The sequence below is a fragment of the Camarhynchus parvulus genome, chromosome 10 (genome assembly GCF_901933205.1).
Source record: "Camarhynchus parvulus chromosome 10, STF_HiC, whole genome shotgun sequence".
Classification (NCBI taxonomy): domain Eukaryota; kingdom Metazoa; phylum Chordata; class Aves; order Passeriformes; family Thraupidae; genus Camarhynchus; species Camarhynchus parvulus.
In genome coordinates this window covers 975,725-1,001,131 of record NC_044580.1, presented here as the reverse complement: position 1 = coordinate 1,001,131, position 25,407 = coordinate 975,725, and positions in this window count along the sequence as shown.

Below are 25,407 nucleotides of genomic sequence, written 5' to 3'. Positions count from 1 at the left end.
CAAGGCATATGAAGTGATCCACTGCTGAGGTGCAAGGGCAAAATTAGTATCAGTTATACCATGGCAAAGGTGTGTGATGAATTATATGTTCTAAAAAGGCATTTTGTGTACACTGGATTTCAAGTATTTTGTACTTTATGCCTGATGGTATTTAAAAATAATCGTTTTAATGATTATTTAACATCATCGATTGATTTTTAATCAATCGATTATGCTACAGGGACTCAACTTATTGGAATTGGGACTTATTGGAATATCTCAACTTATTGGAATGTATGGCAAGTGGCAGGGCTGCTGTGGCCATATTTAACAGAAGAAAGTTGAAAATTAGACATGAGCTTCTGGTTGGTATAAAAAAGGCTTGGGGAAGAGAAAGACCTCAGAGTAAAGACAAGTTGAGGGAGATTGAAGGATGGGTATGGTAAAACAGGAACTCAAACAGATGTGGCAATTTGTTTTATGACATAACCATAAAATGCCACTTAAAATGCCTCATTTGTATTCTGTGTCAATGTAATAGATGTACATCTTTCAGGGAGTTACTAAATATACATTTCTTTTGGCAAGTATAGAAAGCATATGATCAATGGGAGAAACCAGGAGGGATTTTGTGTTACCAGGATAGCATGACTGAACTTTATGGGACTGGATCACTCAAAGGAGCCCTCCATTTTAGCCCATTCATTCTGCCTCCCTTTTTGACATTTTATCACTTAAAGCATTTAAACATCTCTTTTCATCTTGTAAGTCACAGTAACTGGTTAGTGGCACGTCTGCTTTGACACTCATTTGCTCACTACAGAGAGGTCCCATCCCTCTCACACAGAGATGCTGAGGCTCTCAGTAAGGCCTTCTGCTCACTGAGCTGCATTAGGGAGTGTCTTCCTCCCTATGAATGTGGGTATTGCTGCAAATGAAACCACTATTTGTCAGGATTAAGGGAAGCAAAGGGTAAGATAAATTTCAGCTTTAAAAGGATTTGTCTGAAAAGACACAAGAGATACCAACAGTTAGTAAGATTTCAGATTTTCTGAGCAGTAACCCAGTAAAAACAATGTGTGACACCATCAGCGAGTCTCACTGTGGCTTGCCAAATCCACCTGTGGTTCTGCTTGAAATTAGACTTCCAAATAAATTCCAGACATTTCATGAAAAAGTGCTGTTGGTGAGGATTGCAGTATTTTCAAAGAGTTATTTTCAAGCTCCAGACCTGTAGGGGAGCTTCCTCAATCTACTTGTAATAGGTTTCTCATTTAGGGATTAATCACTTCTCTCCCCTAGGAAGATTATGTTCTCTTGATTTTTGGCCCTTTTCCCCTGGAGAATTATATAAGAAGTGGCACAGTCTCACAGGGAAGTATTTAACCTGTGTTACCTGTACATTAGGAACAAGAGCCTTACCATGCCTGTTACTGGGCCTGCCCTCTGCAGTCAAGGCAAGAAACTGGTCCAGGACTTGATTCCAAATAAAAATCCCAACTAACTTCTGAGGTGTAAGATTCCCAAATCCTGCTTTTTCTAGGACGTGAAAAGTTATCATTCTAGGAATAGTTTAGTGCTGCTAAAAAGAAGCTAGCATCTGGAGAAGTATTGGCACAGATTACCCTTTTCTAGGTTCTCCTTGAGTTTTAATCATTAGAGTATTTAGCCATACTCCCTTATCCAGAAATGAGCATGGTTTTCCTTGTATTTGGACATACATTTCTCTGTGTTGTGCTAAACTGCAACATCCTTAATGAGTGGAATGTCTTTACAACAGATTAATACTATATTTGCTGTTGTAGAGAAAGGTTAACTTTGTCCTTTGAAGTTGTCTGCCTAGTGGGGAGGAAAAGGCTCCCTTCCTTTGCCATCTGTATGAAGATTTAGGTCAGTGGTCACTTGCTTACAAGACCAGGGTAAAGAGATTCTGTTCATCCCTTAGGACCTGTAGTTTCCCTGTTTGTTCATACTACACTCCAACCATTGACTTTTGAAGTCTCACTTAAGATTGTCACATCAAAACTTAGACCTGTTGTGAGAAAGTTTGTGTTTGTTTTTCCTATCCTCTCCCTGCTTCCTGCTTTACCATGATGTTTTGTGAAGCCTGATGCTCATCTCCCAGAGTACTCAGTTTAAAGTGCTGCTGTCAGGTACTCCCTCTCTGAGCAGTGCCATGTGTATTTGTTTTCTTGCTGTTTCTGGAGGAGTGTGTATTTCCTGGATCTGCTTCCATATCTGGAGGAGTGGGTATGTGTCAACTGCTCTGCTTTGCTGTGGATGCCCACAAGTTCTGCTCAGGCACATGTTCTCCAGCTGCTCTGCCTGGCTGGCAGTGAAATACAGCAATGAAATAATGAACTGCTCATTTGCCTAGAGATCCAGGGGTGCAGCAGAGTTTAAAACTGTATGAGGTACATCTGTCTGTAATCTCCTCTGATCTGCCTCGTCTTCTTTCTCCCTAGTAATTCCTTCCACTGATTCAATACTCTCAAAAAGACAACTCCCTTGCTTTCACATCTCCTTTCTACACTGACTCTTTTCCAAGAGACTGGTGTTTCCACCATTGCTCACAGGACATTTGGTCCTTGGGCCAATTTGTGTAATGTCTCCCAGTGAACTTTCATCTTGTTGAACTACACCACCAAGATTTTTCTGATGCCAACTGATTCTCTAAATACTTAAGCTAGGTTACTTGCCAAGAGTGGCGTTAGCTGAAGAAGAGTACTGCAAAACCTAGAAAATAAGTCAAAATGGAGTTATCTTCTGAAAAACAGCACTAAATAAAACCTCATAGAGCTCCTTGTTTATTGCCTCTCATGACTTAGGAGTTTATTGATGTTAAAGGTCAAGAAGTCATTCTCCAGATATTTTTTGTGGATGGGTTTCATTTTCTTTTCTTCTAAATAACACAGCTAAAGGAGTTAATTCTTCAGTGATAATGGAAAGTGGAGTTGTTGTGACTGCAGGCTTAGGATTTGTTTTCACTGAGGTGTCCATAGGTGGCTGTATCTAAAGCATTTGAGAATTGCTCTGAAGAATTACGAAGTTGTATCTTTTAAGAACAACTTTCTTAGAATTTCAGTCTGAGTGTAACATATCCTGTTTTACTCGTATGCCTTTTCAGACACCTTGCTAAGAATCTCCAGACAGAGTTCCACTGTCTGAAGTGGGTATAAGTCTGCTTTGCAATTTCAATAACAAAGAGGAAGAGAGAAAGAACATAGAAACAACAGATGAATATTTGTGGCAACACAGCTAGACACTGGAGCTACAAACACCGTTCCTGGGGTTTTCTGGATGGTGTCAGGAAGGCTGATGTTCTCTGTGTGAACCTCTGTGCTCATGCAGCTCAGAAAATCTTTGGCAGATAGCCATTATTTTTGCTGCACATATATACAACTTCAAGCACCATGGGCTGCTTGATATGCAAAAATTATGCATAGACCTTGGATTCTACATGTTAAGTAGGAACTAGGGGTTTATCCAGCATTGCAGACGCTGATCAAATTGTACAAGTTTTATGAACTGTACTTTCAACTACAAACAACCTGTGTTTCCTCTGGTTTCCAATTTTGCCTCCTGTCTGAAAACCCCCCCACCAAGATTTAGGTCACTATTAGGTAAAGGACTTGACTACAAAAACTTCAGGGAATGAATCTGTGAAACTTCCAAACCTTACACACCACCCCACATTTCCATCTCTCATCCAGCATGCCATGCAGAGTGTAGGTGACTTCATCCTGGCCTTAGGATGATGATGAAGCACACACGACGGCACTTGGCCCCTCCTTCCTTGCCTGCCCTGCTCCCCAGGCCCTTGGTCCTGATATGACAAGAGAACATCTCTGGGCAAGGGTGTCAGAAGTCACTCAGAATTTAGTGGACAAGATTGCAGCCCAGCACCATCAGTCAGGTGCAGCATGCCTGTGCTCTGACAAGAACTGGGGCAGGTTCAGGGAGCTCAGCAGAAATAATAAATAATGGTGACCTTATGTGGTATCTTTGTGACCTCAGTGCTGCTGAAGGATTTGAGGCCAACAGAGCCAAGAACTGTGCTAGAAACCTTCCCAGACTTCAGCAGAAGAGGAATGCAGGGCACTTCCACTGCCAATGGATGAGGAAACTCTCTAGCTTTTAGCTAAAGCTTCCTCAGTTCTTTATGGGATCAGCTTCTCTTAGCTGCCCACGTTGTTACCCACAGTAATACATTTGAGTTGGTATTTGTATGTAATATGTTTGAGTTGGTACTTGTGTGTAATATATTTGAGTTATTATTTCTATGTTATGTTTGAGTCAGTATTTGTGTGTTATATTTGAGTTGATATTTATGTGTTAGTGCAGGGCCCATTGGGGGCTGGAAAGACCAGAGAGAGCCCAATAAGAAAGAAAAATCAAGCAAATTGGAGGGAATAAATAAAAAGGAAATAGAATATTTTACTTTTATATTGTATGTAAATCTCTGGGAAATAAATGCAGTAGTCTGCTCTGTCCTTGTGTCTTACAGTGATGAGAATTAGCCCAAAGCAAACTTAGCAGAGAAATCACATGTTGTTAGTATTTTCATATTTTTACTATTCCTGGAAAGACTGAAGGCTTGGGCAACATGAAGGAAGGAACAATGATGTGTTCTGCTTTTCCCCTGGCTAGATATTCCTCAGCAAACTTAAATATATTGACCAGGCAATTACAGAGCAGAGACTACTCAAACAGATGCCTTATTTTAACATTCCAACATTTATTCTAATTCTGATTCAAGTGACATTTAAATATGCTTAATCCTGATTTTTATGCATTATTTTGCATACCACAAAAAGATGCAACCAAATGTACTGTAAACTGCAGATTTTATGTCTTTAACTTTTGGGCTATGTAGTAATTTATTTTGCTTTCACCACAAAGCATCATTGGTTTGGTATCTCTTTTTCACTAGTTGGTTTTAAAGCATATTCTTAATCTCAAACTGCATTTGCTATAAAACCAAAATTGCTCCTGAGAAGGAGCATTAAACTGTGTTTCTTGGTGTTGTGTGCTTTTCACCATCAAGAAACACACTGTTAATCTCAGGAAATGTTAATCTTTGGGTGTACACAAACAGCAAATCTTTTTTCTAATTTCATACTTAAAGATAATAGGCTGATTCATATTGGAAGCAGTGAAGCCTGAAAGTGAAATAGGTTTAAATTTACAGTTAAGCAGACTATTTTATGTTTTGTCTTGCTTTAAAGAAAGATTCATGGCTATTTACAAGTAATTGTGCTCACAGAGTAAGTCATTTACGTAGTTATATATCTTTTCTCCTGATTAGAGCTGTAGTTTCTTTTCCAAATCTTAAACCAAAAACAAGGTTTAAAAAATTAGAATCAGAAGGCTAAATCCAGAAACTGTATCAAAATGAACTGTCAGAAATCCATGAATATAAATAGTTTTTTGCAAAAATATGTTATCAAGGAGTTCTCTCAACTATATTTGGCATTTTTGGAGCAAGAGTGTTGGTGTTTTACTAAAGAACAGCTGAAAAGGGAGAATGTGTGGACCCTCAGCCTGGAGTGTTCTTGAAATGAATATCAGAAATCTCAAAGGTGTATTAATGCTACTGTGGCAATATCTAAAAAAACCATTATTTTTTAAATGTTTTTGGAGCACACATCAACCAAAAAGCTGTAAATAATCTACAGGAATGCTGAACTGTCACAAAATTATTTATGATGAAAGCAAAGGTTATAAAATATTAATCTTTTTTTTATTCATGTAAGAGAGGGTAAAATTAAACAAGGGGAGCAGTACACCTACTTTCTGTGTCTCCTGCTTACCCTCTTACTGCCTAATAATCCTGGAAGAAGTGGACTGGGAGCACTTCAGTTACAGTCCTGGGCAGAATTTTGTATCATTATGTCTCAGACTCTCTCAAATTTGTACTTAACCTGATAACTTGGCCTACAAAGCAGGTGCCCACCAACTATTAAAGACAGAATGACAGGCTCATCTTCCTGAAAAAGGAGGAGCTGTGTTTTGGGGCAGGAGCTCATGTCTGGATGTGCAGTCCTGTGCTCTCTCACCTTCCAGAACTGTGGGTCCAGTTAATAGGGATGGCTTGAAAAAGTGGAATGTGGGGTCAGACTCCAGGTGATACATAAGGCAGATCTCTTCAGACACTGAAATACAGTGCAGCTGTGGGGTATTTTTGATAACAGACTGAATTCTTACAAGTTTGTTCAACAGCTAAGCAGCAGCTGCTGTTGGCATTTCAAGCAAGATGCCTTGTGCTTTAACTGTTGTTCTGGTCAGCAAAGTGCTCCCTGCTCTAAGGGTTCACTTCAGCTCTGTGTGAGCTGAGAGGCACCTCAGGACATCCACAGGGTTTAGGGGCAGCAGTTCTCCCAGGAAGATGGGCTTGCAGGCATACAAAATTGACACTAGTACTTTGTATCTGGTCCCTTGAGAAGGTGTCACTGAAGAGCATGTGTATGCGCTGTAAATGACTCCCAGACTGGCCTAACTGTGGGCATCAGGGCAGAAAACAAGGGTCAAAAGACAGCCAAAGGTGGAGGTTTGGATAAAGCCCACAGCTGAATGCTCTGAATCTCTTCAACTAGCTCCAACATATTGAAAAAAACCCCACACAAACAAGAAGAAGGCTCACTTGGGTGGGTTCCTGTTTGTCTTTCACTCCTTTTCTGCACCATTTTGCCCAGAACCTTGAATATGTTAAAGGAGGCCAAATGGGAAGAAAGAGCATGGAGAAGGGGTAGAAAGGGGAAGAGCACTACCCAGTCTCTGTATCTCATGTACTTGCCAAAAAAAGGAATACCACCCAGTTTCAGGATGAGGATCAGGCTGCTGCAATCATTTATTTGACTGCCAGTGCTGTATTCAATTCTCTGGATGCCATTCCTGAAATCATCTCCCAGACCCCAGCTGTAAACATAGTTACTAAATGCATACCTCATAAAAGCACTTCTAAATGCAAATGGCCCCCTTTTCTTTTGTGTGCATAAAGCCATTTGGGCATGCATGTGGGTGTGCATCATATTCAATTTGTCTGTGATTGACAGACTGTCTTCCAGACCAGAGGGATAAAAAGAAAAGTGGAAGTCAAAGCCTCTGATTTTTATTTCAGCAGTAGCCAGGCACACACATCTGTGTGCAGAATTTGGCACTCAGCAAATCTAACTTTTGCCAAACCAACAAGAGTAATTGGTGTAACAAGGCCCTTGTGAAATGAAAACACACATGAACTACGTATTTCACATCTCTGTATGGGAAGTTATTTTTAGGGTTAATTTGGGTTATGCAGTTGTATTGTGGGTGATTAATACAGGGTCTTTACCATGCAAATGGTGCTTGTAAGGAGCAGAAGCCAGCTGATTCCCTTGGACAGTCTTAGTGGTCTGGCCATAGGAGGTGCCCCACAAACATGTGATGACATTTTCCTGCAGCAGACCCCTTGGAACACAACCCCAAGCACAAATCACTCTTGTGATAGGTTGCAGACATGAAGAGAGAGGAGTTTCAGTGATACACAGATGCTGACTAGATACTGGGGATGGTTTCCTGGCTGTGGTGTCCATATTGTGTGTTGTTCTGTCACCAAGGGATGCACTTAACAGACATTACACAGAGGAAGATGTATTGATTGGAGCTGGCTATGGCATAGGGATGAAATTGCTTTTTCTAAAAGGCTTCTTGGAAACTAACATGTGTGTTTAAGTCTTAGCTGTGCATTCCTAGTGGTAGACCTTGCAATTACAAAATTACTATTTCTGGAGCAGCATTAACTAACTTGTTATTATTCTTTGAAACATCATGATTTTTATATGCTGCAGATTATTTTCATTTGCTCCCTGGTATTTGTGTCTGTAGGGTGTCCTGGGATTGTACTCCCATTCTTTTCTCTGTGGACAGAATGGCTAGAATTTACACAGGAAAGAGAACTAAGTGCCCTACGAATCAAAGATTTCAAATACTGTGTGCCTCATAATAAAATCAGAATTGGGTATCTTCTTTTTTTGATTGAAATAGCACTGCAGCATGTAGGGTACTTATGAGAATTTTATGGGGAAGGCACAATAATACCAACTCTTCATTCCCTTTAAGAGAAAGCTTGGTGAAAAGGGGGAACAGAATTTAACCCTCTCACAAATACTGAAAAATGATTTTTGTACTATAGGTCATTAGTGCATCAGGTTTATGACTTCCTGAAAATATTGGTGAAAAAGAAAAATTGGGTGGTTTTCACACAAAGGGAAATCCTCTGTTTTCCCTTCCTAAGATAAATAAGGATATTCAATACCCACACTGCCAACAACTCCACAAGATATGGCAAAAATCTCTGAAAGAGGGATTCAAATAATGCATTTTTCTATGATTCATGTGAAAACTGACAGCTGTACAGATGAAGCTGGTCCTGATTTAAAACATCATTTTCTGGCAAAGAGAGAGGATACCTTAGATGAAAATTAAATTGGTTCCTGAAGACTGTTTCAACAGACTTACCAAAAATCAAAGTTGAGTTCAGACCAAGAAGTACTGCCAGCCACATACTTTGCTCTTCCATGAGCTTGCTTCCTCCTTGGCACTGGCTTGGCTTGGAACCTCTTTCTAAAACTGAACCAGTGGCAAAATGCTTAAAAAGAAAGAATGAAAGAGAAGGAAAAATAGAAAACAGAAGAGAAAAGATAATGTCACCCTTGATTTGAAGACATCTACTTTTGGGAGCTTTACAGCTCATGTTTTTAATTTCAAATGGTCTCGTTACAAAGAGCAGCTGAGCTCAGGGAGGTTGGTGTAACCTTGGCCCTGTCCCACCCAGCTCTGTGTCCGTGGGGAAGGTGTGTCACCGCAGGCCACACGGGCTTTCATGTCTTTGCAGACACCTTTAGAGAAGCATAACAAGCACTTTCCTGAAACTGCGTAAAAATAATTTCTGAAGCAAAATTAAAGCCCATCTCTTGAGGTGATAAGAAGAATGCCCAGCTGCTTTGTCTAGCATAAAGCAGCAAAGGGTGCATTACAGGGAGGGTACAGGCACTTTTAAATAATGATATCAGCTCTGAGAGTCTTGGTCTGGTCACCCCCTGAAAGAGCAAATTATTTCTTGCTCTACAGTATCAGATGTGGTCCTTGTCTTATTATTTTTTAATAGTGCATGACCCATGTTATCTCTCTGCATCAATATCCCCCAGATAATGGCCATCTGTGCTTTAAAGGCTTTGTAGGTAAACTGCAGCTATTTAATATTTTCTTTTATAGTCAGTCAGGCTTTTCCTTTTCGTGAAGGAGACCATAGTGATCGAGTGATATAGCCTAGCACTGCTTTGTTACATGATTGTAATGTTTCCATTTATATCACAGTGTCCTCTGTACTATTCAGATTCAGAAAAAGAAAAAAAAACCCTACTGCAGAGTTAGATTTTTCTGTTTGTAGAAATGCATTTGATAGCAGGGGGAGGGTGTGTTTTCATAAAGTTCAATTTTGTAATAAAACCCAATTTCCTTTTCACATCAGAGCCACACTATGACAAAGGAATTGCAGCAGGTGTCTTTCACAGAGGGAACATAATTGTGAAGCTTGCTGGCATCCTGCTCGCTCAGGCTCTCCAGCACTGGCAGCTGGGTGAGGGGCTGCTGGTAGAGGAAAGGCTTTAGCCCAGCTGTGCCTGGGTGTGTCCACAGCAAAGGAAGCAGCAACAAAGCACGCAGGACTCTGCTCTGGGGTCCCTGTCCCATGTCTGCCACCTCGTGCTGTCCCCTACTCTACTGAGGTGGGTGCTGCTGCTGCATTGACACTGCCCCAGAGGGCAGCAGCTTCCTCGGGAGCTGGTTTTGGTTTGGCTGTCGCTCAGTCAATTGGCACAGGTTGCCTGAGCAGGTGGTGGAGTGCCCATCCTGGAGGTATTTAAAACATGTGTAAATGTGACACTTAGGGACATGGTTTAGTGGTGGGCTTGGCAGTGCTGGGTTAATGGCTGGATTCGAGGACCTCAAAGGACTTTTCCAAATGAAATGACTCTCTGATTCTTTGCCCATATGAAAGGCTCTAGGGTCACACTTGCCATGCTCCAGGGTAATTGTGTTACAGAACAAACCTCCCTGAGGACAGGGAGGGGACTGTCCCTGCCTCTGTGCTGAAGCAGGAGAGGGAAGAAAGGGCACTGCAGCACAACAGGGCTGACCACAGCCAAGCCTCTGCGTTTTCTGTGCGGGAGGGATGCTTCAGACAGCCTCTGGTTCGTAACAGGACCCTGCACTTCCTCCTGCCACCCAGAGTCCTCAGTTCTGGGCTTGTAAGAGGGACCGAAGAGTGAAACAAAAGGTTGATTCTCTCTCTTCCTCTAACTTTTGCCTCCCAAAGCACTCCTTATCACATTCCTCTTAAGAGGGCACGGCCTGACACCACAGCGAGATGGGCTGCTGTGAGACTGCAGACTTAGAGCATGTGAAGATCTGGATGACTTTCATCTTTGTAGCCAATGTGCAATTTCAAGAAAAGGGCACCCTGCCTTGGATATTGTACCTTTGTCACTAGCACTTAAAACCTGTGTAGAAGCAGAGAAAGCACAAAAGTTGAAATAGAAAAAATTCTCAGCGCAATAGCCTGCTGGATATCTGCTTGATTTTACCTGTGTTCTGGATCTGAATAAGCAGCAATTTCAATATTTCCCTTTCCAAAATGCCCTTCCTGCTCTAGTGAAAAGCTTTCAGGGAGCTGATTCATTACAGTGACCTCAGACAGGGCTGTCCCAGCTAGACAGGGAATGCTGATTTCTCCAGCCATGTTAGTACAGGTCCCAAATCTGAACGACTTAATTTCATGTTTTTATTTCTGGCTCATAATTGTGAAATGTTGAGGCTGCCATGCCCAGTGCCATGTCTGTAGGTGCCCTTTTGCTCATAAAGTCTACTAGCCCAGAAAGAAGGAATTACCACCAGCGTTTTGAAATCTCTTGAAGACAAGGTGTCCTGTTGAGCACTGCAGAATGGCAGAGAGCAGCTCCTGGATGCTCCCTGATGCTGCTTCCCCTGTTTAGTAACCTCTGAGTGTTGCTGTCAGTTGTACAAGGCTTATAAAACCTGGTTTCTATCTTCAACTGTGTGTGCTTATCTCTTGTTATTGTCTGTATGTTTAGGTAATTGCTCATGTTGACAGAGAATTTCCCTTGTTCTTCCAGGTCAGAGGCACTCTAGTCATTACATTAATATGAACAGTTTAAGAATGGCCAATGGCAAAACCATTTGCTTTCTTTAAATAAACAGCTCACCTTCCTGCAACTTCAATAATCTCTGCTTACCCCTCTCATATGTAATGCCATAAATTTGTGCTGTCTGTGAGCTTTAAACTCCTGCATGTTTCATAATTCCTTGGATTGCATCCTTGGCAACAATTCTGACTTGCAGACTGTCATAGGTTGTGTTGTTCAAGTATCTGAGATCAGGTGCAGTGTGTTGAGAAGTTGAAGGAGCTGACAGATCTAAAACCACTACTATCATAGATACCTTTTAACAAGTCAGTAGGAAAAACTCTCCTTTTAGAAAATATGGTCTTTAATTAGTCTTCAGTAATATGAATGTTGATAGGTTTTAGCAAGGTCCCAATTTATGCAGGTTGTTTTTAACGCAGCATTACATTGGAAGCATTCCTGAATTCTATGGGAAGTTTTCTTCTGTTGTGTTCTTCTCATTCAAGGCCTTTTTTTCTCTTTTTTTTTTTTTTTTTTTTTAATCAGATCTTTGTATAAATGACACTTCACAAAAACAATTTGTTCTAAACCCTTACTTCAGGTTAACACGTTCACTTTTCCATGTCAAGTGCCCCAGTTTCAAAAAGCTGTGAACTCCTAAAACCAATTTAGCACCATCAGACCAGTGACAGATTTAACTCTGGACAAATCCATGCTGAATTTGTTAATCTGTCAGATGGACTTTTCAGTATACAGCCTGCTCATTTCTTGCAAATAAACACAGCTGGTGCAATGTTATTTGCTCCCAGTTTATGCATCAGGCTTTACCTTTGTATTTGTGTGTCCATACCCTTAATCTTCTGAAAATATTTTCTGAATGAATTTTTCTGTGTTTAACTTGTGGCTATTTTTCACATGCACCCAGAAATTTCCTGCCATGTTCCAGCTCCTAGGAGATTCCTGGCTGTAGATCAGGGATCCAGAGCTAAAAGGGGCTGTAAAACCCAGGAGAGATGTGCAACCTCTGGTCTCAGTTACATGAGGAGTGCTCAAACTGAAAGATACAGATTTACATTCAGAGGTGCATCAGGGAGGTTCACTGACTATAAGGCATCAGTGTGCTCATTACACCCTGGAAGTTGATCTAGTGACATACGAATTTACAGAAAATGTGGTTTTTTTGCAGCCAGCACAGGAACTTGCTGAGACACTTGAGATCTGATTAATCATTTTCGTTCCCATCATCTCCATTCAGAAAAGATGGCTTTTTTAAGTAGAGAGAGGCTTATTGGGCTGTTGCAGTCGTGGGCTAGTTTGGACTCCAAGCATTGATTTAAATGCATGCTACCTGCCAACAACTTCAAGGGGAGCTAGTGGTTGTTTGTAGTGTAAGACACAAACTCTGCCAAATAAATCCAGTATTAACAGTTTGTCTCCTCCCACCAATTACTTCAAAGCAATTGGATGTTTTGAGACACGTATTGAGTTGTTATCAAAATGTCTCAATCTCTCAGTTCAGACTTTGACATATTCTATAGGGAGTTTATTTCTTTAGCCAGAAATATGGCATTGAGGATTCCACTCAGTAAGTTCCCACTCAAGTTATAGATTTTCTGTCAGAAAAAATAAAATCATGCTTGTATACAGCTACATTTAAAACATATGGCTCTGCTTTGGCATCTGTTCTTTTTTTCTATTTAAAGACTTGGAAGTGTATAATAGAAGGGACTATATTCTGTGACTATAGGTTTTGTTAGGGATTTTACACTGATATCACTATAGCTGTTCTTTCAGAGCTATAAAAATAGTTCTTTGCTCTTTGGTCTCAGGATCATAGCTTCTTCACAGGAGCTCTATCACCTGAATTAAAATGTGTTTGATTAAACTGATAAAAGACTAGACCTGGAAAAGGTATTAAAGTTTGTTGTAGAAATGCAGCATGATTAAGCTGAAGGTTTGTATAGCCACAGACACAACTGGAGGCTCCTTTTACAATTCTGAGCTTTTTAATTTGAAGATAAGTAGTAGACTAAAACACATATAGTGTCTTCAATACCTAGCTAGAGTAAATTTGGAAAGCAAAAAAGGTGTCTGAAATTTGCATGTAATTTTTCTTTCTGAGCCGTACACTTTGCTTCTCTGTGAAGTGTATCTGTTTTAAAATAAATTTGTTTCCCATTTTGATGCCATTTTTACTTCTGATGTTCCAGCTTCTGAGTTCTCAGATTGAGTGTTACAGCATTATGGACACAAACATGGGAACCATCTCGATTGTTTGGCAGTACCTTCACACTCACTGATCAAACACCAAGTGCCATCTGATTATTTTGACAAATCACAGCAAAGAATACAGTTTACAGTTGGATTATCAGGATCCACAGAGCAAACTATGTGCTAACATATTCATCGCTGTCAAACATGAATACATTTGAGGAAATCATGATCTCCACATTGATAATCTTTGAACCAAAGTAGGCTGAATTTAGTGAGGAAGTTACTCATGAATTATTTGTTCAGCTCTGAAAACAATGATGAATCTTTTAAAAGCAGCAGTGAATTTTTTGATTAATAGAGAGCCTTGAGAGCATCTGTTTTGAATGTATCTGTATATTCATAGTGATTGGACTCTTTTTGCACTAGCAGGCTAATGAGGGAAATAAAACTTCTACTACCAAGAGAAAAATCCTCCCATTGAAGTTGTTGTGGGTCTGACCATGATAAATAAAGACAACAATCCCCTACAGGTCCCTGCTTGTTCTTAACAGTCTGAGTAGAGTGCTGGCTAATGGTTGAGACCCAATGACCACAGTTGTCATCTTTTTTTGAATTTTTCTTTTACTCAGCCTTTTTAATATTCTCTTTTCCTTCTATTTCATACACATTCTCAAATCCCTTGTATATTCCTCCAGTTGTTTATTACAGCTGATTCAAGGAAAGTTAAATAACTATATTTATATCTCTGTCTATCTCAATTTCACATTTGAAGATAGTAAATAGTAGTAGGGGTTTTTTATGATAGCATAGTTTTAGCCCTCAGGTTCTTAAATCAGCAATGTCACTTTATGGCTTTTAATTTATATGTTTTGGGTGTTTCAACCTGACATATTCTGAGCGTAAGACATACATGAGTGCTCAATCTAAAAATGTAGATTCATTTCTGTGACTTAGAGAAAAAAAATTATCATATAATAAATTCTTAGTAATCTGTCTTTCATAGGGCACCTACAGTTTTTACCGTCTGCTCATATCAACTTCTCCCTTTTGGCCAACTGGAGTAGTCAGTTCCTCAAAACAGCTGAGATTTTCATTATATTAATGATTAAAGATTTTGAGATGGGTGGGGACTTGGGCAACAAACATATCAAAAGTCTTTTCTTTTCAAATGCTCTTTGATTTTTAGCTGTTTGTTGTTCCTACAAAACCTTCTTTGCTTACTGTTCTTTGTGGATGCACTGACTTCCAGAAGCTTCCTCACTTACTACTCCTCAGGGAAAATTTTTTTTTCTCTATTTTTGAAAGCTACTCAAGATGTTACTTTTTGTCTTTAGCTGAACAACTTCTTTAAGAGAAGTCAGAGGAGCATTTAGAAGGATGCAGGTTAAGACCTTCATCACTCCCACTATTTCTTTTTGCCTTGTAGGACAGCAGATCACAGTACAGCTGTAGGAAAAGGATGGACAAGGAAGATTGTGGTAGGAATTGCTCCATATTACTTTGCAGGGAAAAGTCACCTGTGTGGAAGCTATCTACTGCCAGTGCCAGGGAAAGAGTAAAACAGAAAAGTTTCAAAGGCCAGGAAAGATTCCCAGTTTGAGGCCCAGGGAAGAGGACTCTGTTCATAGACTAAAAGTGAGACCTAAGCAGGAAGGTGGAAGGAACACAGAAAGCTCAGGCAAAGAGCTGGAGGTGAGTTTTGTTTAGTTTGCTTTTTAGTTTAGCCTTGCAACGGTAGGATTTGGCTTTGGATAGAAGACTGCAATTACAAGAGTTTGAGACAGTGGAGGAAAAGTGGAGTAGGGTAGAAAGATACAAGAAATTGGTTTTAACAGGTCAATTTTGGGCATGTAGAGACCTTGACAGAATATTTGTTAAATTTCAAGTGTGATAAAATCTCTCCATGCCCAGTATAACTTTCTCCTGCTGACTGTGGCCCTAGCAGGTGTTTCATATCATGTATCACCCTTGCTTTTAGTCAGAATGTCATTTAGTCATTTAGTTAAAATGAAAAGTTCTGAGCATTTTACCCCACAGAGCAGAGAACTATTCCTATGATTTTGTTGACATTTGAAGAATAATGGGTTCAGTTATGTTTGAATAAACATAAAGCTATTATTCCCTCAAATGACTTTATTCACAGTGAATATAATAAATCTGCTTTACTCTTTTTATGTATTGTAGATCCCAATTCAGATATTGAAATTACAATTCTCTCACAGCTCATCTTTATGTGAGCATGCTGGGGAGCCAATTTTACTAGGAAGAATATTTACAGAAAGAGAATTTTAGATTCATATAGATGTACATGTGGGAACCAACTGTTGTATTTCCATGAGGAGTTGCACCAAAAGCACTAAGCAGCTATTGTGTCATGAAAGCAAAACCTATGATTTACTGAGAGCTGTAAATCAACGTAAATTTATTGAGCAGGGAAGTTCTCTTATTTATGCTTCCTAATTAATTTTCTAGCTTTTTATTCCATAAAAATAGTATCAAATTTGTTTTTAAAAATAAAGACACTGGTTATTTTTTTCACAGGGAGCCAATTTCATCACATTATTTGCTTAGTTCCAACTTCTTTGTTTAGACAGCTACCACATAGACTTGTTTCTCAGGGAAAAAAAAGAGATTTCTCAAGCAAAAAGAGTACGATTACAGAAAGGGCATTTCTTTTGTCTCTTTTTTTCTGAAGAGGGAAACTGTTCTCACTTGAATCAAATCTTCAAATCTGGTGTCAAGTTAGTGTTCTTTTCTCTCAGTGATTTTCCTCTGCGAGCCTCTGTGTGCTTGACAAAGGCAGGCTGCCTGTGCCAGCACCTGACTAGAGCCTGTGTGAGCCTTGCCAGGGCTGAGCCGGGGCGCTGGGGTCTGTCCCTGAGTGCCGCTTCCCCCGTGGCACTCGGCTTCTGCTGCTTCTGCTCCCAAGCAGACAGAACCAGAAACAGTTTTGCTATTTCTCATTTTTATAATTTTGATTGCATTCTGACAAAAAGAAAGGTATTCCCCTCACTTGCTCACATTTCTCTATCATGTGGCTGGCATCAAATTTCCTGGGGAGCTCTTTGCTAGGGTTTAACACTACATGTTCTAATTGCACCTTTTTTCTCTGAGCTCAAGTGCTTTTTAAACATTTCCTTTGTGGCATGTGAGAGAAAGGAATGACATTTGTCACTCTAAAACCTGATATGTCTTTTTCTTCTAAAGCTTCAGGCAGATGTTAGCTAAGGGAATGCTGGAGGAAGGCTTCTGCTTCTTAAGGGAGAAACACTGACAGTGGAGCTAAAGGCTTCTGTTGGAATTCAGTGTGTGCCCCTTCCCTGGCCAAAGCCAGAGCTTCACTGGGGCTGCAGTCCTTACAAAAGTCCTTTGCAAAAGCAAAATCTCTCACAAAGCAGGGGAAGCTGAAGTGACACTGTTTCTCTGACACTAACCGGCAACCCCTTCAGATTACACCAGGTCTGCATCTTATTTTAGTTACCCTTGTGCTCTGAAGTGTTTTGAGGAGTATTTTTGGACCTTTTTGGAAATCGTGGGGAGTTTGGCACAAAGGCACTGTATTTTATCATGTTCAAACACCCAGTGAAAGAAGGCCTCCAAAGCAATTTTGGAAGATGTGAGTGAAGAGCTGATACATTGACCCCCAGGTTACAGCGGGGAGAAATGGCTGTTGTAACACACTTTGAAAAAACCTTTCTGCCTGCATGACTAGTACTTTTTGCAAAACTAATGTAGACTTTAATAACCTGTAGGTTTCTGTGTGTCAAATTGCAAGCTTTAATAATAGCCTATTAAAAAGCCCTAAAATTCTTTAATTCATTAAGGTGCAGATTCCCTTCTCTATAGGTACATTGAATTCTGAGCTGTATGTTGAATATACAAATGAAGTTATGGTGGGCAAAGGAAAGTTCCTGACGAGGAACCTGCAGAGCACTGACCTGCTGGAGGTTCACTCTTTGGGCTTGCCCACAGGAGGAATAGTTGCCCACAGGGGAGCTGCTGTGCACACAGGCAGTGGGCTGCAAGGGGCATCAAGGCATCTCTGTTGAGCAGATGGAAAGAAAGGCTCTGACATGCTTTACAGATGATTTTCCCTAATCTTTTTAGAATGAAGTAGTAAAGAAATTGTCCACATTAAAAGAAGATATGGAGAAGATTTGAATATGCTGGAGAAAGAGAGCCTTTCAAGTCATTTTCATGATGAAAACAAATTTCTGGGGCACTCAAACCCTGGTTATTAAATGGTATGATAGAACCAGCGTGGCACTTGTTTTGGTTCTATCTGTGGAACAATCAAATATGTCAGTATATTTGTTGTATAACTCCCTCAGCAGCAGATAAACCAGGCTGGCACTGACTCATTTAGTAAAACATCAGCAGGGAAACAACAGGCAGGAACCTGAGGCCCACGAGAGTCGTGGGTCGCCCTGCAGCTCCTGATGCATCGATCGCTGCTGCCTTCAACAAACACAGACACTTAAGCATGGCAGCCTCCTCTAATTAAATCTGCTCCTCCTCACCCCCACACAGGAAATCTGCAGCTGCCAACGGGGCTAGGAAATGGGAGTTGTCAATTACTTGGTGCAGTGGATTTGCATAATTTGGGTTTTTCATTCCTTTTCAATATCTGAGTTCCATTATCTGAGCTGACTTGGGGTCGAATGCCTGAAGCATTTCATGCACCCCAGAGCTACGTAAGGGCCATAGTTGTGATCCTTAGGGAAATATAAGTAACATACTCTCTGCAGAAGGATCACAAGTTCCTCTGCAGACCTAGGAGATGCTTGTGACTTGCCACAGGACAAAGGGAGAGGTATGGGATAAAAATCTGATGAACTCAGGGTTGTGATTCATTTGTGCACTTCCCAGTGGCTGAAACAGCCCATGAACCAAGTGAAACAGAGCTCCTGCTGCAGAGCAGGGAAGGGCCAAGAGACTTTCTGTTTCTCTTCAATGTTGGAAGTGAGGTTTCTGCCCCTCTAACTCTGCCTTCTTGGTTCTCCTGGGGAATTCTCATACATAGGTATTTCCTTGTATCAATCACAGGGAGAAAAAACAAGCCTTTCCTTTTTTCTAAAGGAAAATACGTAAGAAAAAAAAATTACAAGCATCACAACAGCTTTGCAAACAGAATGGCATAAAGCCTACCAAGCTGTCATGTCAGCACCTCCCCAGAGGAAATAATGGGAAAAAATTCAACAAGGAACATTTTTACATCTGAAAAGGGATTGTGGGGTAGAAATCAGAACCATTTTTTAAAGCAAGTGTATTCCAGAAAACTTGCAATATAAGTTCCAATAAAGCTCACATAAAGCCCCAGTGAAACTGATTCCCTGTTTTACCTAATAAAATGTGGGAAGTGAACCTTGAACTAAGGCAGCAGTTAAGTGATGCAGCCTAGCTGTGGCTCAGGCAGCCCGGAGGGACCTTGTGCAGCTCTGAGGGGAGGGGAAGGCTGGTGAAGAAATGGTCAGAGATTTTTTATTTTGGACATGCTGCATGGATGTGTCTTTGTAGAGGTGCAGAGAAGATGGCTCCTTGCGCTGGCTACACACAGAGGGATTGTGCCTCTGATGATTCCTGGTGCCCTGAGTGCACTGTGACATGGGACTGGGAGGTTTCCAAATGGGTATGGGGCACTTAGAGTTGTGTATTTCCCCCACAACCTTACATCATGTTGCTTAAATGTATTACTCATTCAAAGCTATCTAAAATTTCCCAGATGAGGCATCTTTTGCAGGATAAAGGAGATGATCTTCAGGCTCCCCCAATGCAGGAAAGACCTCACGGTGCCCCTGCAATGTGGGAATGTGTAGGTAGATGTGAAATGGGCAGAAAAGCTCCTGTTCGCTGTGAGATGCCTCTGCCCAGCCCCGCAGCACCTCTGCAACTCTCGGGGGCACAGCCCAGAAGCCACTGGATGGTGTTGAGAATTTCCAAGACAGGGGAGAAGCTGCAGCACAGCACAGGCTGTGCCCCTGCTTTGCCACCCGGTTTGAGAAGAACTAATATTCCTCTGCCCCCATCCCATGGTAACAAAGCAGCTTCATCTCTGCAATTCTACCAGGAAACATGTAACAAACATATCCTCAGAAAGTTACACAAATGAGGAAAATGAACAAAAGGACTAGATCATATATTATACTGGCCCAATTAATTTTACTGAGGATTCAGGGACGTGAACCCCTATGAGGTTACATCAGCAGCATGCATTTGTGAGTAGATAATAAATTTGTGCAGGCTAGCAACTGGGGATAAAACTGCTTTTTAATATTTCTGCTGCAAAATAAGCTTTCTTCAGTTGTGTTGTGTTGTTCTTATGCTTGTTCCTGTTTATAAGAAAAATTATTTTAACATCTTTGTTCAAAACCTTCAAGAGTTTATGTGCTCACAGTGCTGGAGAGAAACTAAATGCTGCCTAAAATGTTCTCTCAGTAAAGGGTAAGAGCAACATACACGCTTAAATTGTCACACCTTGTTTAAAAAGTAGTTTCAAGAAACCTCTGGCAAGGAAAACTAGTATTAGAAGGTTTCCAGATGGATCCTGTGAACTGGTTTCTGCAGGAATGGTGATGTTTTCTGCTACATTCTAAGAGATTCCCGAGGAAAGGGGTACTTGGTACTTTCTTACATTTGGAAAAAATCATGCTCTGGATTTCCAGATGCTGACTTTCACAGTAGTAGTGTTATCTGCAGCTGTGGGATGGTCCTTTTTTCATTTGGGCACAATATAGGGAATCTCATTCTGTGCTTTTATGTGTGTGTGGGAATCAAAGTGCTTCAGGGATGTCCTTCTCTTCTGTGCACACTTGAAAGACACAAAAGCTGTTTTCATATTTCTAAGTACATAATTTCAGATTTGAACAAAACTTTACATCTGCAAACATGGATTTCAAACTCTAGTGGTAGTGGCAGCATTGTTCTTCTTCATATAGAGCATTTTCTTAGTTTGTTGTAATAACTCTATCTAATGGCAGTAAATTAAAGTGTCCAACTTACAACTCAAGGCAGTTACAGTTTCTCTCAGCTAAAGACTGTCAGATATGAGAATAAATATGTGACTAGTGTAATTGATAATAAAATATAGATCTCCATTTTCTTTATTTTTATTTTAGTTTTGTAATTAAGAAGAAATAGCCTATTTAAAGAAATTCATTTATGCCCCATATTGAATAGTGAATTATTCCACTACTGTTTTGGATTTTTTTTAATTGCAGAATAACTCAAAGGCCCTATATTATTTAACTAGGAAATAACCAGGAAAAAAAAGGGGGGGGGCATTTTTCACAGGAAAGACAACCAGTATTCAACTCCTTCCATTCCTGTTGGCTTAGTAATATTTGTCTGGATCAGTTCTTCTGGGAGGATGTGTGAGAGCAGGGTAGGAGGCTGGTGAGAGATGTGGAAATGCAGAAGCTTAGGCAAGCATGGCAGTGAGAGCACGCAAAGCTCTAGGTCAATGGCTGGCAGATGGCTTATGAGCTGAGGAGGCTGCTGGCAGATGGTATTGACAGTGTGGACAAGACAAAGATTTTGGCTACAGAAAGGGAGCCTTGGAAAGATGCTAGAAGTTTATCTTTCCTGATAAGAATAATGTCCAATTTGGATGCACATCACATCTTGAGTTTTCTTGGGTTTTGTTTTTTCTTTTTTTACCACAGAAAAGGTAGAGAGGCTTTGCTGCTTTAGGAAAGAAAAAGTGATTGAGACAGAGATTGTGAGGTCTGTTATTTGGTCTAGTTCCCGAATTCTGACCATTCAATAACAACAAAACCCCCTTACTATGTGTAATTGGCACGTAATTATTTGTGATTACTAGTCTGATTCCTCTGCTGCTCTCACTGTTACTGAACTAATTACGCCTCTTATGCAACATTAGCAAATTAAATCATTCCAATTATCCACATTTATATCCTTGTGCTTTCTCTACTGCCACGGTTCCTCCTCATCACCCTGTGTGACGGTGCCTGTCACACTTTCATTCGCAACCTACTTTCTTGGTAGGCAATTAGTGGGTGCTGGGGCTTCTCAGAATCTCTGCTGGTCACAGTGACTCTCAGATACGCACAAGTCTCTTTTTCCCAGCCCGGCAGCCGAAGAAGGAGTCAGGATTCTTCTGTTCTCCTTCTCAAGGTTGTTTATTGTTTCTTACCTATAAAAGTCTTTTTCTGACCTGCCGAGGTCTGTCTGGCAGGTTGGGTTGAGGCACACTGGTGTTATCTATTGATACTAAAAACTACGTGTACATTACGTACCATAACTTCCCAAAACCTATCACCCATGTTAGACAGCGAGTTTCTACCTTAAACCAATCCAAAAGTGCCACCATCACAGCAGAAGATGGAGGCCAAGAAGAAGGAGAAAGGCTGGACATGCCCAGATTCCTCCATCTTGCCTCCTGAACCCCCATTCTAAAAACCCCAAAAGCCTATTTTTCACTCCGTGACAAACTAACTATTATTCTACTTAAACTCTCTTGACTTGTAATTCTTCCTATAAAGGTTGGTAATTGTTTTTTCCATGGGTCAAGATCAAAGGCACAGGGGTCTTGGGCTCTGTGCCAAGGTCTCTGAGCCCCCCCTGGCTGTGAGCCCCCTTTGGAGCCAAGAAGTGCCTGAAGCTGCTGCCCACGCTGCTGGCTGGGGAGGGTGAGGAGCTCCGCTGTTGGGGTACACAGCTCTGTGCCCACCTCTGAGCTCAGATGTCTCAAAGGCAGGAGGCTTGTCACTCTCAGAGGGATGTAGAGAAAAGAGAATCCCTTCAAATGAAGTATTAACTGGCTTAAAACGTTACTTTAAACGGTACTTTAGACAGTCTTTTGAGCCCAATACGCCAAAATCATACTCATGAATACACTAACTACTATTTTGTTCTTTAACCCAAGCCTCTTCAACCTCCCATAAGAACTACTCCCCGTTGTACTGGCCACAAAATCCTGCTCCTATCAGCAGGATTCCTATGAATCCTGCTCTCTTACCCGCGATTCCGATACAACCAGTTGATACACCTACTATGAAAAAAAGACAAAAGACGGCTGCTACTCAGTTTGGAGTTTGTTCCGTTTAGGATATCAAAATACAATGGGCAGTGAACACTTAAACAAGCTGAAAATATGAAAAGAAAGTGCATGGTCTGCTATAAACGTGTTTGTCAGCAACGAACCTCGAGCTGGTCTGGCAGCAGTGCAAACAAGGGGTTTTAGTAACAGCTCATACCTTTTTTCTGGGGTGAGAGGGCACCAGCACAGCTGATGCTCTGTGAGATGAGGCGTGCTTCTCCATCAGGCGCCTGACAGCCCTTGATTGTCCTGATGAGCCTCACCTGGGGTGTCCTACCTTCTGCCCCGGCCGTGAGGGAGCTCGGCTTGGGCTCTTCCCTCCTGCCTGGAGCCTTTCTCGAGCTGTGGACACTGCTGCTCTGCCCCCTTCGGGAGCAGCTGGCCCTCGCCATCCTCTGACAAGTGCCAGAGTGTGGTTTGGAGCCTGAAGCTGCGATCCGGATCTCGGTTCCTGCGGAGCTGAGCTGGCTTTGTGAGAGGGACGGCGCTCAAGCAGCTCCGAGTTCGAATGGCGGGGTGCGGCCCTCAGCTCTCGGCGCCCGGAGCCGGCGCCCTCAGCGTGGGGCCGGGCCTGCACCCCCTTCCAGGCCCTGCCCACAGCAAACAGACCTGCTGCTCCCGTGGGGAGCTGACGGGTAACACGTCTTAAAGAGCTTGTGTATTGACCACGAATAACTCCTGTGCTTTCCCACTCTCCCTCCTCAGAGAGGTATTGCTGTAGCTGTGATGCAGATGTACTACTTCATGCGTTGTAAAATATCAGCATTACTGTTTTCATGGGATTTGGGCTGCATCACATACTTAGAATAGTTACCTTCCTAGTATTGAGTGGAAAATCATGCTCTGAAAAGCCAGGGTCCACAAAGGAGACAGAAGTTCTGCAACTTAATTCGAGTAAAGGGAGAGAGCCCCCTGAGCCGCACCTCCGCGGGGTCCCGAGATTTTGGAGACCGCAGAATCGAACGCAGTGAACTCCCGGCCGCTTGGTGCCCTCCTCTGAGGCACAGGAAGGCACAGCTTCCCGAGCCGCCTACCGTATATCCCCCCCCTTGAACATGTGTGGCCACTTTTCCCTTTCAGAAGTTCAAACTGCCTGGGTTCTGTACCAAACTCACTCGGTTTCTGCCGTCCCCCTAAGTTCAGAAATTCCAGTTGTCTGGGTTCTGTAACAAACTTCCACGGCGAGATGCTCCCGCAGACCCCCACAGCCGCTCCTCAGCGCCCGAATGGTTTTCCGGACCGGGTCGTTAGTGAAGACATTAACACCCATTTCCCGTGCCAGCCTAACGGAACCATCCAAAGCAGAGCCCGCGAGGCAGAGACGCGTTCCCACTCTGCTGCCCAGCAAACGCCGGTGGGGACGGAGCAAGGAGCCTCTGCTCCTCTGGGGACAGCCACCCGCAGCTGCCGGCCCTGGCTGCCTCACTCACCGGGCTGAGGAGCGCAGCGGAGAGAAAAGGTGATTATGGTACCTCTGGGTGTGACTCCTGTCCTTCATTTCAATATTTGATATGCTGTATCAAAAATACTGTCTGCTTACAAAATACTTAACTGCAGAAGAGCTCTTCTCTGTTGCAGAGGATTTACTATTACCTGGTTGTCTTAATCATAACATGAACAGATGCTTTGAATATCTTGTTATATTTTTATTTCCTGCTGTAACAAAATCTCCCTTTGTTACTGTTATATCTATTTCTGCTGATTTTCAGACACAGCAACTTTAAATGACAAGCCAACAAGATAGGTATTTTTAGCATTTATCCTTAGGAAAGGAGCATGATATACTCTCATTAGGAAGGCCTAAGTAGAAATATGAGGAGACAGAAGCATAAAATAATTTTTCTACAAGAATCCAGTGAGGCCTAGGAAGGAAGCTGGTTTCCTTTGCCTTGGCCTTTTAGAACTTAGAAGAGACTACAGAGCAAGTGTCTGTCCAGGCTTGAGCATTAAAGAGTGGAATAGGAAGATGGCAAGCACACCTCTGCACCTTTCAGACTGCTCTGAATGACTTTTTTCCATGTGTAGATCTGAGAGCAGGTGACAAAGATTGGTAACTAGTCAGACAGGGGAGTTGTTCCCTTTCTTAATAGGTGAGAATCTTGCTTTCTAGGAGGGCAAGAAGCAGATATTTAACTTGTTTTGTTCTGTCTTTATGCCGTTTCCTCAACCAACAATGCTAATGCTGTGTGCTAATGGCCAAGTCTGGACTTCTTAGGACAGTGCTTGACAGAACATCCAGCATTGCTGAGCTGTCATGGCAGGGCTGTATTGTAGAAAACCCCTAAATTCAGCAAAACTGTCTTTAGGAAAACCTGGCCATGTCCTGTATTGGCACTAAGTGCTGCAGCCCATGGTGTTTGTCCCTGCAGTGGAGATGGGTGCTGTATTCCAGAGCTACAAATGTCCATGAGGAGTGGCTCAAACCAACCTGCCTGTGTGGCAGGAACAGTGAAGAGCTCTGCATGTTTGTGATGACAGGTGAAATTCAGGATGGATGGATGGATAGATGACCAGTCTTGCAGGGATCTCTCCCAGATTCTCACAGAAGTTCATGTATGAATCTTTCAGCTCATGAGCAAGGGAGGAGTTTTCATCAGCTGACTTAATTAGCTCTGCCAGCAGCCTGAGGAACTTCCTGGTTCCCTTGGCTTCCTCCTAGAAGAATGTAAATGATACAGAAGGAATTGCTTCTATGTCTTTATTTTTAAACTTGCTGCTTTCTGTCCTTTTGAATGTGGGCAGCAACTGCAAGATTTAGAAATGGGAGTGGTGAGGAACACTTGGAGGATTTCTGTTGAATGGTGTAGACTGTTTTAATGCCCTGTTAGCGGGGACTGCTTTGGATCTCTGGCAACTAGAAAGTCTAAACACAAGCTTTTAATTACTTAAATGTAGCCTGATTGGTTGAGTTTATGTGGCAATAATCTGCATCAACAGGTGAATTTGTCAGTGCTTACTAATGGTACTGTACAAGGT